Source organism: Pezoporus flaviventris, unplaced genomic scaffold (genome assembly GCF_033815535.1).
Source record: "Pezoporus flaviventris isolate CSIRO_AGI_PZ_B2104156 unplaced genomic scaffold, CSIRO_AGI_Pfla_v1 ptg000031l, whole genome shotgun sequence".
In the NCBI taxonomy this organism is placed as follows: Eukaryota; Metazoa; Chordata; class Aves; order Psittaciformes; family Psittacidae; genus Pezoporus; species Pezoporus flaviventris.
Genome location: NW_026892579.1, coordinates 3225406 through 3239616, shown reverse-complemented (window position 1 = coordinate 3239616; position 14211 = coordinate 3225406). Strand labels below are relative to the sequence as shown.

General features: G+C 35.8%; 1 protein-coding gene across 1 annotated transcript in view; it reads right to left on the bottom strand.

The window, feature by feature from the left end:
* MAN1A1 (mannosidase alpha class 1A member 1) overlaps positions 1-14211 on the bottom strand; it is a 145983-nt gene that overhangs the window by 45932 nt on the left and 85840 nt on the right. The window lies entirely within an intron of this gene.

The window sequence follows — 14211 nt, the reverse complement described above, 5'->3', positions numbered from 1 at the left end:
GAATACCCCTTTGGCTAGTTTGGGTTAGATGTCCTGTCTCTGCTTCCTCCTGGCTTCCCCCCCTCCCTGGCACAGCATGAAACTCAAGTCCTTGGTCAGAGTAAATATTACTTAGCAACAACAACTAAGCTAGGTCTAGGCAGTTAGGTTATGGTGTACTACAGTGAGCAAGGTATGCTCATCAAAAAGCAGTAAACATAAGGTCATTCACTTTTTAATGTGAGATTAGAGCAAGAACACTATGTATTTTTGATGTTGTCTAGGTACATCCACCTAGGTCAACACTTAGAAGCTGAGTCCACATGAGTCCACCGGACTAATAAGCCAGGTTGACTGTTTTCTGCAACATAAAGACATGCTTGTGAGCTCCTACTCTTCTCTGCCCTTACACAAGTCAGCCTGTAATGAGTAAAAAGGTAAATCAGAGCAGAACAGGAGAACAGCAGAACAAATGGAAATATTGCTTGCTAAGTCATTCATTTTCAAGGTTGACTATCCAGGCATTAGCTCTCCGCTATAGTAATTCCAAACTATACAGCAATTTTTGGAAAAGAAAAACATAGCAGAGAGTCAGCCTACACAGCATCCAATAATCACCCTAACAGTGTCAGGCTCCAGCAGCAAGAGGTGCATTCGCTTGAAATGCTCACCCAGCCATAACATCGATATGATAATGCCATACAGTTAGTTTGAAAGTGTACAGGATTTTTAGCAAAATCCAGAACAATCTCAGCAGATACAGGTTCTCTGGTAATTCTTTTTTTCCCTTGGTGGAAGAATTCAGCATCTTTTACATTTTTTGTTTTCTCAGTATGAATATCATGAGACCATCAAAGCAGAAACCCAAAGTTATGACAGAGGATCAGCTTTCAAGGTTATATGTGCATGCAACTGATCAGCAATTGGGAGATTAAAAACAGAAATTTAATTTTTTTTCTTTAAATTAAAAAAATGTTACAAGCCAAACTATCTATCAAACCTTTTAATACAGAAAAACACTGAAATATCTACAAAACACCTTGAGGCATTTATATATATATGACTGGATTTGCTTTTGGAGGATCTCTTGGACTTTACTAGCCACATCAGTTCTCCAACCATCTATTTCATTTTGTCAGCACAGCTGAATGAATTACAACACTGGGTATCACTTAGGGTTATATTTTATCCTATGTATCTACAAACTAATTCTGTAAGGTGTACTTTTTGTCAGTCATAATATCTGGTAGCACATAAAAGCACACAACAAAAGTATAGCTGATCTAACTAAAAGTTACAGTGTGATCAAACTGATTCACAGTACTGGAGTGCCTAATCCACCACAGAATGGCTTCAAAGAATACATAAGACACTTTAAAACATCTCTTTCTCCAAGCAGCTGCATGTCATGTAACTATTCCTGTTTTGCCATGTGCAAACTGAGCTTTATCACTGCGAATGCTCGTGAAAATTTTGTAACACTGGTAAACACAAAGAAAACACTTAGCAAATGTGAAAATAAAACAATAACAAAATCTTAAGGTACTAGCAAAATGGTTTGAAGCAAACAAAAATAACGACATTATGAATTGTTGATAACCATGTATCTAAACAGAAAGGGAAAAAAAGCCAAATTTGCTATATTCATTATTAATTTGTTTCAAAATGTTCAATATGACTAATGCAATAAACTGTGCTGCTGCCTATTATTTATTTTGAAATACAAGCTGATTTATGAAATGATTTTTTATTTTTTTTTTACATGTAGAACATCACTCAATATTTCAGGATCCTAAAATCACTAATATTATGCTGGCTGTGGAACACAAATAAGAAGGCGTAAGATGGTGAACACCAGCATTCAGCATTCTCAACCATTAATGTCAACCAACAAACCTCAGAGAGTTTTCAATTTCCATGGTTTTGATTTTTTGTGTTGTTTTTTTTTTTCTTGTTTGTTGGTTTTGTGTCTGTGGCCAAGAGTTATGCATAAAGCAAACCCAATATGAGATCTGTCTGAAGCTTACTCTCTACCACCAAAGCAACAGAATTTAAAAAATTCCAAGCCCTTAAGCATTAGGGAAGAAGCTGTTCTGGCAAAGGCTGTCCACTGTATCTCCTGTTGAAACTGCGCCACAAAACAACCAAAAGGACAGATTCATGGGGCTGAAAACTCCTGGCTTTTGGTTTCCAGCAACACCTTCTCTAATGCATTCCTAATAAACACTTCAACAACAACAAAAGACCTAAAACATGATAAGCAAACTCCCCAAAAGTCTTGTGTAAATAAGGCGGATTTTTAAACCATCTGACAGTGTAAGGATACTGAATAGTTATGGATAGTTTTCAGAGTCTGATCTAATATAGGTGGCTTGCACTTTTTCCCATTCAATTGTTAATAACAAAGATCAATCTTATGACAAGATTACGATGCCTTGGTCATGAATGTATTGTAGGAGATCAAATTTGATAGTAGCAAAACCAGTCAAGACCACTTAAGAGCATTTTCTCTTACCAGTTCCACTGCTAGGATCTTAGTACTAATTTTTGTTCAGCAGCATTTGATTTCCTAATAGATGAGAGGCACTGAGCATGAGGTCATCCACAATAACCTTCATGCCTCGTAAGTAAGGTAAGAAGGTCACAAACACTCCTCACTCAAGTCACCTTGTTGTGTTAATTCAATACACCTAGGTAATTTCTATTTTCCCTTTGTGTTTCTAAAAACCATGGATAGGTTATGAAAAATGCAAACTAATATGACCATTACTGCAATTGCATGGGATAAGTTTATTAATTTGTCCCAATTAAGTCAATAAGAGTTTTAGTAACACCATTATATTACTTGATTAGTTTTGAAAGTGATTATCCTAAGAGCTCTATTTAATTGGAAGCATCTCAATTTGCAAGGTACATTAAATTCTCAGTTGCATTTTAAGATTATTTGACATATGCAGGTCAATTACCAGTAATCTCTGTTCCATAAACTGCTTCATAAGAAGCTCCAGTACAACACTGGAAAAGAATAAAAGAGGGTTCTAAGAAATACAACTGGAATTCAGCCCTAAAATATACAACAGAACCTCAGTTCTAGTTATTATAGTAAAAGGTCATATCTAATAGCTAAATTGCTAAAGCCATTCTGAAATGGAAAAGATAAAAATTTGAGCAAAGATTAAAAAACAGTTGCCTACCTTAACACAGGTGATGATAATTTGTCAGGACTGCCAAATTACTGAATTGCACTAACTGCACTCATGCCCAGCTGCACATTAATTACCAGATTAGAAAGTTATAATTAATTTTCTTAATATCACTACACTGCTTTTCTTCCTTGAGTTAATAAAAACAGATTGCAATCAATCTTTGTTAATTCATGCTGCAGAACAGAACTGCTGTAGCTATTTCCATATGCAAAAAGCAACGCATGCATAGCTCTTGGTGTAATACCCTGCCTAGAAGCTTTGTCTTCTGACATTTTAATGAAGTGTTGTAATAAGGCAAATAAATTATAAATTATAATTTGACTTAATATAGTTAGTAGAATAACTACAAAGGCTTAAAAATTAATTTTTAAAGAAACTTCTTAATGACAATATTGAAAAGTGGATAGTATTTCAACATATTTTCAACTAGAAGTTTTACTTGTGGTTGCATTGTTGAAAGACTTCATTTCTGAGACATGTTAAATTTCTTAATCATAGCATCATAGAATTGTTAGGGTTGGAAAGGACCTTAAGGTCATCTAGTTCCAACTAGAGACACCTCACACTAAACCATACCACCCAAGGCTCTGTCCAACCTGGCCTTGAACACCGCCAGGGATGGAGCATTCACAACTTCCCTGGGCAACCCATTCCAGTGCTTCACCAAATCAGCTGACTTTGTCATTAAAGGTGCTCTGTAACTGTCTGGCCTTTGCAGAGCACAAGTTGCAAGAAATGTTAAGAACTAGTAAAGGAAACCAGCTTCATAGAGATACAGAGTAAAATTAATCAGAATTCTTATCAAGAATGTTCAGTTATAAATACTGCAAAGATAATTGATGCAGCACTCCAGCAGCATACATTTTCCCATGTCCATATCTGTATTAGCATCAAAAGGCATTTTTATAAGACAGAAAGGATTATTCAAGGATTCTCATGTGAGAAAAAGAGATGCAGGTAGAATCAATATGCCTTTTTTCATTTATGCCTGAAAGATGTTTTATTTTTGCAGCCTCACTGCTGTTTAAAAATTATTTATTTTCTCTCCTTGCTTCCCCTTCTTCATAAAAGGTGGGAGTAGAAATACGAAAATTATACAACCATGGCTTTCAAAGAGTGGCAACCTATTTTATCCTGATCTAGCACAAGTCTTCAATTGGTCAGCTGAGGTGTCAGAACAGGAAGACTGAATATCCAGCATTAAATGACTAAATGAAAGCTAAAAATGTTTTGAGTCTGGGTTTGTGGCTTTTTTTTTTTTTTATACCACTTCTAAAGTCTTCCAGGGGGTGGTAAGACCCAAGTAATTCTGTATTCAAGGGAAACTGGAGTTAAGAAAAAGGAATTTTAAAGAATATATGGCTTTCAGCAGCAAAGTCAAGCACAACCTTTTAGTTATTTATCGCTTCTCAGCAGCCCAATTAGTCCTACCATACTACATGTTATATATCTAAATGTTATAAATATGTCGACATATATAAAAAACATCTATAACACACCCCCCCCTGAATGTATACCAAAATAATATGATTATCACACCTTCCAGAATATTCAAGTACTTAAAAAATATTCAAGACCTTAAGGAAAATGTGTTACATGATAATACATTAGGAGGAGTAGGATTTATGGATCAACTCTTCCATAAAGCATCTTACCTTAAGGTAGCAACTTTAGCATATGCCCCATTTTGGGTACTGCAGAGGCAGAGAAGCAGACCAACTAGACAACCTCAAAGTCATGAAGGAGTATGGATGGAAGAAGGCAAGGGCTGAAAAACAGTCATCCCAGAAGTCTCAGAAGACACATGCAGCACAATACCCAGTACGTCTCCCAAACATTAGTTTTCACAAGCTATGAAACTGTAACATCTGAAAAAAAGGCTGACAGAAGCAACCTGTAGATCTGAAAAACATGATGCACCCATGATTCAGATTCCTCTTATGCAAGATGTGGGAGTAAGGGCAGAATCAGAGTTCAGTAAAAAATCTTCCATTAGAGCTGAAAATTATCACTGAAATGCTTTTCATCCAAAATAAAAACGGACTAGAAGTTTGCAGCAAGCATGAAAGAGGAGTACCAGGGTTAGAAAATACATAAATTGGAGCAGGATCAAAAAAGGATTACAATAGCTCTTGATTTACAGGAAACATAAAACCAAAAGGCAACGGATGATCTCAGATGCTTGTCATAAAAACTTGCAACTTAGATTAAGGATTCAAATAAGGTCTGAAGGCTGAAGAGACATTACAAGAAACAATATAGCTGTTTTCCAACCAAAACCTGTACCATTACATTGACTAACAGTGAGATAACTGAAACTAACAAGTACAGCACTACACCTATCTGTATTTAATGCTGAAATTATTGTTTAAAAACAAGGATGTGTTCAGTACTCAGCTGCATGCATGAAGCTGGTCATAAAACTGAGAAAATCCAACTAATGATCAGCAAGTAATTTTCCTGGAAAGATCATGTTAAGATTCCTGAAAAGAAAACTCCTCAAATCCCACCAAATGAAAAACTGCACTGAAAGAGTGCCTGATGTATCAATGAAAATGGAAACGCCATGAATTTCTGAAGAGCAAAAGATGTCACAGCAGTTATGACTAGTCAAATTAAAAATGCTTATACAAATGGCATAGAAAACATCTGTCAGCATCGGTATAATGAAAATGAAAAAAAAAAAACCAACAAAATTCAAGCTTCACAGTATTAATAGGATTATTAAATACCATAAAGAGAAGTTTAAAATTCAGGTAAGTGAAATAGTTGTTTGTGTTATACATGACGCACCAGAACTGCACCAGTTACAGGTAGGGCTTCTAACTCTAAGGTATAGGAACCTATATATTTGTCATCCAGCTGGGAGGTTACAGCTGGGAGGAGGTAAATGAGAGATCTTTGCATATCCACAATAATAAGAAACCATATAACAATGAATAGAGATTTACTAGTATGTATAAACACACATATAGCTGTGTGTAATGTACTTTGAAAAGTACTGAATGGAATTATTTTTTTTTAATTGAGAAAAAAATGTCTTTTGTGAAGATGGTATCAGAATCTGTTCTCAGTAATGATTTCTGAAAAAAATGTGGTTAGCAACTCTTCTTCACACTCATTATTTTAGGACAGTAAGAATACAAAATAACTACAAACAGTCACCTATTTAAACCAGTGCTTACATTAGAATCTAAAATGGCCCTGCTTTTGATGCTAAGGAAAAACCTTGTTCCTCCAGTCTTATAATATTGAGCAGGTATCATAATTCAGTCAAAGTATCATGCTTGGTAAATCTGAATCTGTATTATCCACATCATAAAGATGCTTAAATCAGAGTAGGGGAAAAAAAAAAGAGGCAAACAAAAAAAACAAACCCAACCCCACACAGCTTTCCATTTAGGAATTATTATTTTTAAAAATGACCTGTCTGAGCTGAGAATTTAGCCAGGAATTACAGTAATTCCAGCTAAAATACATAAGCAAAACACTTTGTAAATGCCTCCTCTCCTCATCTCATGGTCATTTAAAGAGTTCCCTAAGGAGAAACAAGTGATGTGTTTTGCAGGCAAATTCCCACAAATGCACATAATTTTATGAAATACACAAAGCAAATAATTTGTCTTCAAAATTTGTCAGTTAGAAAATACTGAAGAGAAACAGTCCTATCTCTATCATTTTTAGATGATATGTTTCCCTGACATGACTGGAATTGCAGTGGAAGTGACTGAGAAATGCTTGCGCTCATTTTATCTATTTAATGAAACCTAAGGTCTGGACAAATTGATTCCCCTCCCTCTGAAAGAGGCCTCTTCCAACAGTCACATTTTGTCTGCTATAACTAATCATTTACTGGGCACAGAGTAAAATTAGGGCATACATGATACAAGCAATTAAAAGGGAAATGATCTTTAACGAGTGCAAAGATTAATGCGCCTACACTCAGGTGACGGACTTCCGAGCACAGTCAATACTGGTCAAGAAAGGGCAGCTCTGTAGGCCAGGCACTGGGTAGTTAATTCAGGGCAGGATAACCGCTCCTCAGGCTACTTTGTAGTGCCTGGCTCCCTAATGACTCTGACAGGAGCTAGTTCCTGCTGCGCTGGTGAAATGTACAAAGATGTCTCATCTCAAACTGAGCCTCATCCTGTACATCTTTATGTATGACTTCAACTCTCAGCTATTTGGCAACTCAACACTAAGGGTTCCCTGGCATCTCCTAGGCAGTGGGAAAGTATGCCATACAAATAACTCCTCATTATCTGCCAATATCAAGGTGATAATAGCAGTTACCTAGCTAAAGCAAGAGCACAAACACCACCAACACCTATATACTAGTTTATAAAATCCTATTCTCAATAAATGCAATTTCAAAATCTTGTGGGCAGATTTCTTAGGGCAGCAAAAGTGAGGATCTGACGCAACTATTCAGTTGCTCAGGAAACAAACTGTGGATCTGCTGCAACTTTCGCACACTCATCACTATCCACCTTGTGCTTCAAAGATGGACTCGTTAATTTGCAACCAGACTAGTAGAAAATTTGCAGTACCTGATCAGTGCATGCTAAATATTGGTACATGCCACAGATGACCAGGGTGAACTTCCTACTCCTGATTTCTCTTAGGGCAAAACACAAAATAGTGTTTATTCTGACTCAAATCCTTCCCTCTTTCCAGCATAGAAGATTTTCATATCTTCTTTATAAATAACACACCAAAAAAGCCATTTCCCCCCTTTTTTAAGCCATCAAGAGGAAAAAAAACGATATCTGGGGAAAGTTTTGATACTCTGAAGAGAGGGTCTGCTGTGGAGGGGGTCAAACCCATCAAGACCAAGACCCCCTGGTTTCTGTGGGACTGTCTGGCAAAAGTTTTTTTTGTAGAAGAATAGTATCTATCATTAATACCACAGAGATCTATAAAGTGTTTGAAATCCTACATTTTGCACTGAGGAATTGCATTACTAATAGTCACATAGGGTTTTTCATAGATAAGTAGTATGGTAATTACAAACTTGTAAGTATTTATACTCATTTTACAGTGCAGTAATAAACTGTGGGGAAACAGTGTTTAAACTCTGAATTTGGAACTAGAATCTGTTTCCTTTGGCTATAAAGCAAGCACTTGAACTGAGAAAGATATTTTGCAGTAGCAATAATAGGTCCCAAATTCTTCCTGTGTTATTGCCAGAGGGCAGCCTCCCACACAAATTCAGCATTACAATATTGAACCGAAGCTGCTGTTTGAATAATACAACCTAACATCATAGGCTATCACCAAAATAATATTTTTCTTGGTTCTTTTTTCCCCCAGCCAAACAGATATGTTTCTTGAGTGATCACATGGAAATTTTTTAATATTTTTAAAATGAGATATTTTGTATTGCTCAATGGCAAATCAGACACCACCACACATCAAAAGTATCCACCCTGAAAGTGCATTGACATGTACTGATACCTACAAGGAGAAAATCTAAATTTTAATAACATTCTCAGACTAATTTTTGTAATGTGCGACCACAGAACTACTTACGGAAATTCAAAGGAAAAAAGGAAACCTCTGTGGTTTTGTGGTTTTTTTTTGTGTCTGTGGGTTTTTTGTTTGCTTTTTGTTCTTTTTTTTTTAATATAATTTTACAATAGTTCCTTTGATTCTTACTGGGTATAAAGCAGCAGTCATGTAAAGCAGAACTGGCATTGTTTCAGATGAGGTAAAGGGATGGCAAGCAAATTGCTTACTGTGGTGCTCTAACATGTTCTAAAACAGTGAAATTGCTAATCAGATGACATATAACAAGGTGATACCAAAATGGCCCAAGCACAAAATCATTCTTCAAGTTTGCTCTGCAGCCAGTACTGACACAAGAAATGTAAACTTGTTTATGAATCATGCAATGAACCAGTAGGTTAACCAGCACCTGAAATAACAGTGCTGAAAAAATGTACCTTTTGCTAAAAACATCCTTGTCACTAGTTACTTATAAATTAGGATTGAATTAACTTCCTCAATTCAAAAAGTCAGTTCTTTCAATTATTTCCTAATGTCTTCTCTGGTCAATGAAAAGAGATTGTTATCTCTAGAAGGCAAATAATTCTATTTGCCAAAACATGCTTAACACCAGAGATACAGTTCAGCTAGGATTTATCTCTTTGAATCTAGTGCTAATACAAATCTACACTATGATTCAGACATCTGAAGGCAAAAGTCTGGTTTCAAGTGGTCTTTTTTACTACAGGGGAAATCTCAGTGTTTAACTCAATATCCAAATCCTTTTTCTTACTATTACCACTTTAATTTATTACATCAGTGGAGCATTTACCAAAAACACACACAGAGCACCTGTGTGTGCAAACTAGACTACTTTTAGGGGTTTTTTTGTAGATAGTTTTCATTTCTTCCTCTAAAATTATGTCCAATTAAGACAGAAAGGACAAAATTAAGGATTCCATCTAAAAATGACTTCTGCATGGTCCTACAATGACAAATCATGCAGACAATTTAAGCTTTTCTTCTCTAAAACCCCTTTAAAAAACAGGTTTATATTTGACAAAGATAGTTAACTTTGAGGATAATAATAAGCTTTATTATTAACTCTGTAGTATTGTTTTTAATTTAATTTAGACATGAGAGTTAATAATGCAAACTAGAAAATTTAAATTAGTCATCCTGAATGAATCTCTGCAACGAAGTGCTTCTTCACCAGGAAGGAGCACTTGTTACTAGGACAAGTAAAAACATGAAATACTAACTTTGTTGAAGAACATAATAGCATACTGAAGAATATACATCATACAAACAGCTTGATGTTTAGGATGAATTTGCAGAATAACGTAACAATCACATTTCAGGCATTTCTGACAATGTGAGGGAATCAAGCTGTCCAAAAAGTTTACTGAATTTGCAAGTTTGGATCCTCTTCTCTTTATATTGTCAAACTTTCTCAATGCATTAAGATTCCTTTGCAAACTATAAAGGAAGATACTCCTAAGTGCATTGATTATGTTTTGGAAGAAGCCACAGAACTCAAAGAGAACCATTCTGTTAAATGCTAAGACGTTTTCTAAAGTTTCTCTATGGAGGTAGCTCACTCAAAACATTTTGAAGGCCACCTATTCCTCAAGTGATTTAGGCACGTGTGGCCTTAAAAATATTTTGAATTTGGGAATTACATGGAAACTTTAAAACATTGTTGAGCAAGTTCTGGTGTCTAAAGACCAGCATTTCATACCTTGGTGGTTGGTTTATCAGCCATATTTCCTCATAGGCAGAAAGTGCTGATAAACTCCTTTAAATGCCTGTAATCTAAAGTGCTCTGAAATACCAGAGCATGTGTCCCAGAAGAGAACAACACCTGCGTGTGTCACCCTGGCAGACGCTGCGGCATTTAAGCATAAAATCCCTCTTAAACCATTCAACAACAACAAAACCACCTACAAAACTAAAGGTGTATTTTTCCTTGTAATTTTCAGGTTTTTTTTTCAAGTAATGTGAGAGAAAAAGACTGGTTTTGAAGCTGTGTGTCTATCTTGTTTGGAATCCACACAGTGGCTCCAAGGGCTTAGTAGCTCTAAAAAAACTTCTGTTGAAACACTGAATGCTTTGAGGCCCGGAAAGGCGTAACTTAAATATTCTGTAGTTGTAGTTTAATGTACAAATTTAAAAAAAATAAAATAAAAAAGTCAAAAGAGGACCTTGCTTTAAAATAATGCTGACAACTTTCCAAGAGCACAAACACTGCAATTTTGTCACTTTCTTCCTTAGATACCTACAAATGAGTAACTACTTTTTGCAAACAATTTAGCTAGGCCTCTGCTGTCTCACTTCACAAAATACATAATATTGAATTCAACTCAGGTGCACTGTTAATGTACAATCAGTGTTAAAGTGTAAAAGGCAAAGAATCCTGAGCTGACATCAGGCACAGTAAACATTTTACATCTATGTCAATTAAATCTTACCACTCTGTATGGTTTGATTTTAATACAAATTAATCAAACTCCTCCTTTTTTTTTATTTCTGTTAAGCTTCCCTGCTCTGATCCACTCCACCCATACCTCACAGCTTCTCTTCCTATAAAGAACTCCCCATATTCTCTAGATCTGTAAATGTTTACATAATTTGCTTTTGTCACTGAGACAGTGGAATAGGCATAGTATCCCTCTTAGACACAACAACATTTGCAAGCAGGCTGGACATCCAAAAATGCTATTTCTAGATTGCTCTGTTTCCAGAAGAAAAATACCCTTTACTCCAGTGAAAAACTTTTTCATTAAACTTTTCGTTTTCATTTAACTTTTTCATTTCATTTTTCATAATCATTTTCCGAAGTTTCAGATGCACTTAAAAGTTATATGATACACTGATTCTTCATAAAAAGCCACGCACCATAATGATTAACAGTATTACTACATTGTAGCACACAAGAAATAATAAATAACCTTAAAACAGCTATTCAACTGGTCAGCATATACAGAGCAAACATTTTATGGAAAATATATTCTTCCATATAGGAATGCTTCTAGGTTGCTTATTAGCAAATAGCAATGTGGTCTTATTGGAAACAACAGTGACTAAAAAAAGGTACACGTTTACTTTCAAAGGAGGAAGAAGTGACATAAAGAGACAATTTCTATCCAAAAGAAAAAAATTATTGTCCAGGATCTCATCCTCAGAAATTTATTACTGCCTGATCCAACAAACTAACAACAATCTGGGTTCTCTGTGTTTCACATCTGGGCATCATCTCATAAACACAAGTCCTACAAGTCCTTTTTTAACAGTTACAGGGGTAAAAATAAATAGATAGATTAAAAATGTTACTTGATCCTTCAAACATGATGCAAGCTGGGTATTTGTAAGATTACTTAACTCCCTAAGAGAGTTATAATTTCAGACTTCTTTATTTCAATAAAAAAGAGGCATGTTACAGAAATACACAAGCAATTCGAATGCTCAGTCATAAATTACTTGAAGTTTTTAAAGAGTAAGGGAAATGAAAATTTTAGCATGAAGAAGCCAGATTGTCATGGCTCACTGAGAAGAAAAATAAAGGATTGTGAATTAAAGGCATTTTAGAGAAGCTGTTGTAGCTGGTGTTTTGGAAGTACTGAAGATATCTAAACCAAAAGATATGGGTGAGAGAGGAAAATGAGTAAATAATTAAAGCGGCTTTGCCAACTTGTGCTCCTTATCCCCCAAAGAAGACTTAAATCTGTCTATCAAGCCACAATCACTTTACACACATCTCCTTCTGCAGCCTCTCTTTATACCAGTAGTTTCAGTCAGTACAGTCAACAAGTGTTACACAACACTGGTTACTCAAATAAACAAGTGAGCTGTAAAAGGAATTTCAAATTTGGTGGTAAAAGGAGAAGTGAAAAACAAATGGTGATGATGAGCTAAGATGTGGAGCAATGATAACATCAGAAATGTGGAAATGCGGTGAAACATTTAGAAAGAAAAGGAAATCCCAGTACAAACTACCATTCTACTTAAATGCACTTCAGACACAAAAGGCAATTTTACAAATACACACTCAAGAATTTGCTAATAATTTTAACTGAAGAATAGTACAGTGAACTTTCAAATATACTTGATAGTAAGGTATATACCTGATAGGTATGATGGTGAGTGTCCCATGGTCATTAAGTCATGAGGAAAGAAGCAGGATGAAGAAAAGCAATGGAGAAGAGTACAAGACTTCAGTTGGATGCCTTTGGTACATAAGGACACGCTCAGACAAAAAAACACATATGTGTTTACACACAGTGGCATGCAAGGAGAGAGCAAGTCTGGCTATGATGATACAGGACAGAGAAAACAAACTATTTTGTGAAGAACATTTGCATAATGAAACAAATATCCAGCTCATCTGTCAATCCAAAAATAGTAATTTAAAAATAACCACTGACACCCACAATCTTTTGTGAGTGTTCTCCAATTTGAAGCACAAATCAAAATAAAATCAAATAAAGTACTAATCAGAAATGAGGCATATTAGATCCGTAATATATGCAGGTTTCAGTGGCTTAGCATTTCCTAAGCTTGGATGACAGTGTATTTGTTTACACACAGTATTATGGAAGAGTCACCTACTGAAGGTCAAATCTAGACAGATGTGCAAGGATTCAGAATGAAAAAACAATAACTTAGCATTTAATGTAACTTTTTCTGCCACAGCAAAGGAAGTTATCTTGGCAGAGATCCTCTTCCAATTTTGCGCCAGATAAGAAATTAATTTCTTTTGCACTACCACCTTGTAGTGTTTGTGGCTGACATTTGTAGTGCACCACAGCAGTTGTGAGGCGCTAGGATCAAAACCATGACCACCTATCATAGACTTGAACTATTTGCAAATCACATTGATGTATTTCCTGGATAAGCAGGGATTTAGATAAGGCCTACATATAAGGCAAATTTTTGTTTACATACACTATGTAGAATAAGGTACTGCATTTACAAACATAAGCTAGACTTTTTTGGTAACAGCTTAGAAAAACTCCAAAGCCACAAAACTCAAGCTGCTGCGCTAGTGAACTTGTAGAGAATTCATTAAAATCTGTTGAGAATAATTAGTATGTATGCAAGTAACAACTCCAAGTCTGAGGATCAGCACTGGGCAGCCGTTAATCACACCCTTCAACAATGAGCAAGTTCAGAAAGTGCTAACTCCCTCCTGCTCCTGCACACAGACATGTTTTTTGCCTCCCACCTCACTTTTGGTTGAAAGGAAGGTGAAAGACAAGCCTGTCTGAACTGACACACCAGAGGTTTCTGTAGAGGCTCTGAGCAGTTTATTGTGAAACTTGAAGACAACCAGGCGAGTATGTCAGTGTACATACTGCTATGGGGAAAAGCGTACCCTTAAATACAGATCAAACAGAGAACAGTGGAAGATGCTGACTGTCAAGGAGGGAATCACACAAAAACCACAACACCAACACAGGGATATGTGAAATTCTTGGTTCACTTTCTTGTGACAGGTGTTGCTGGGGTTTATTTGCAGTGTGGAGAAAGCTAATGTGTC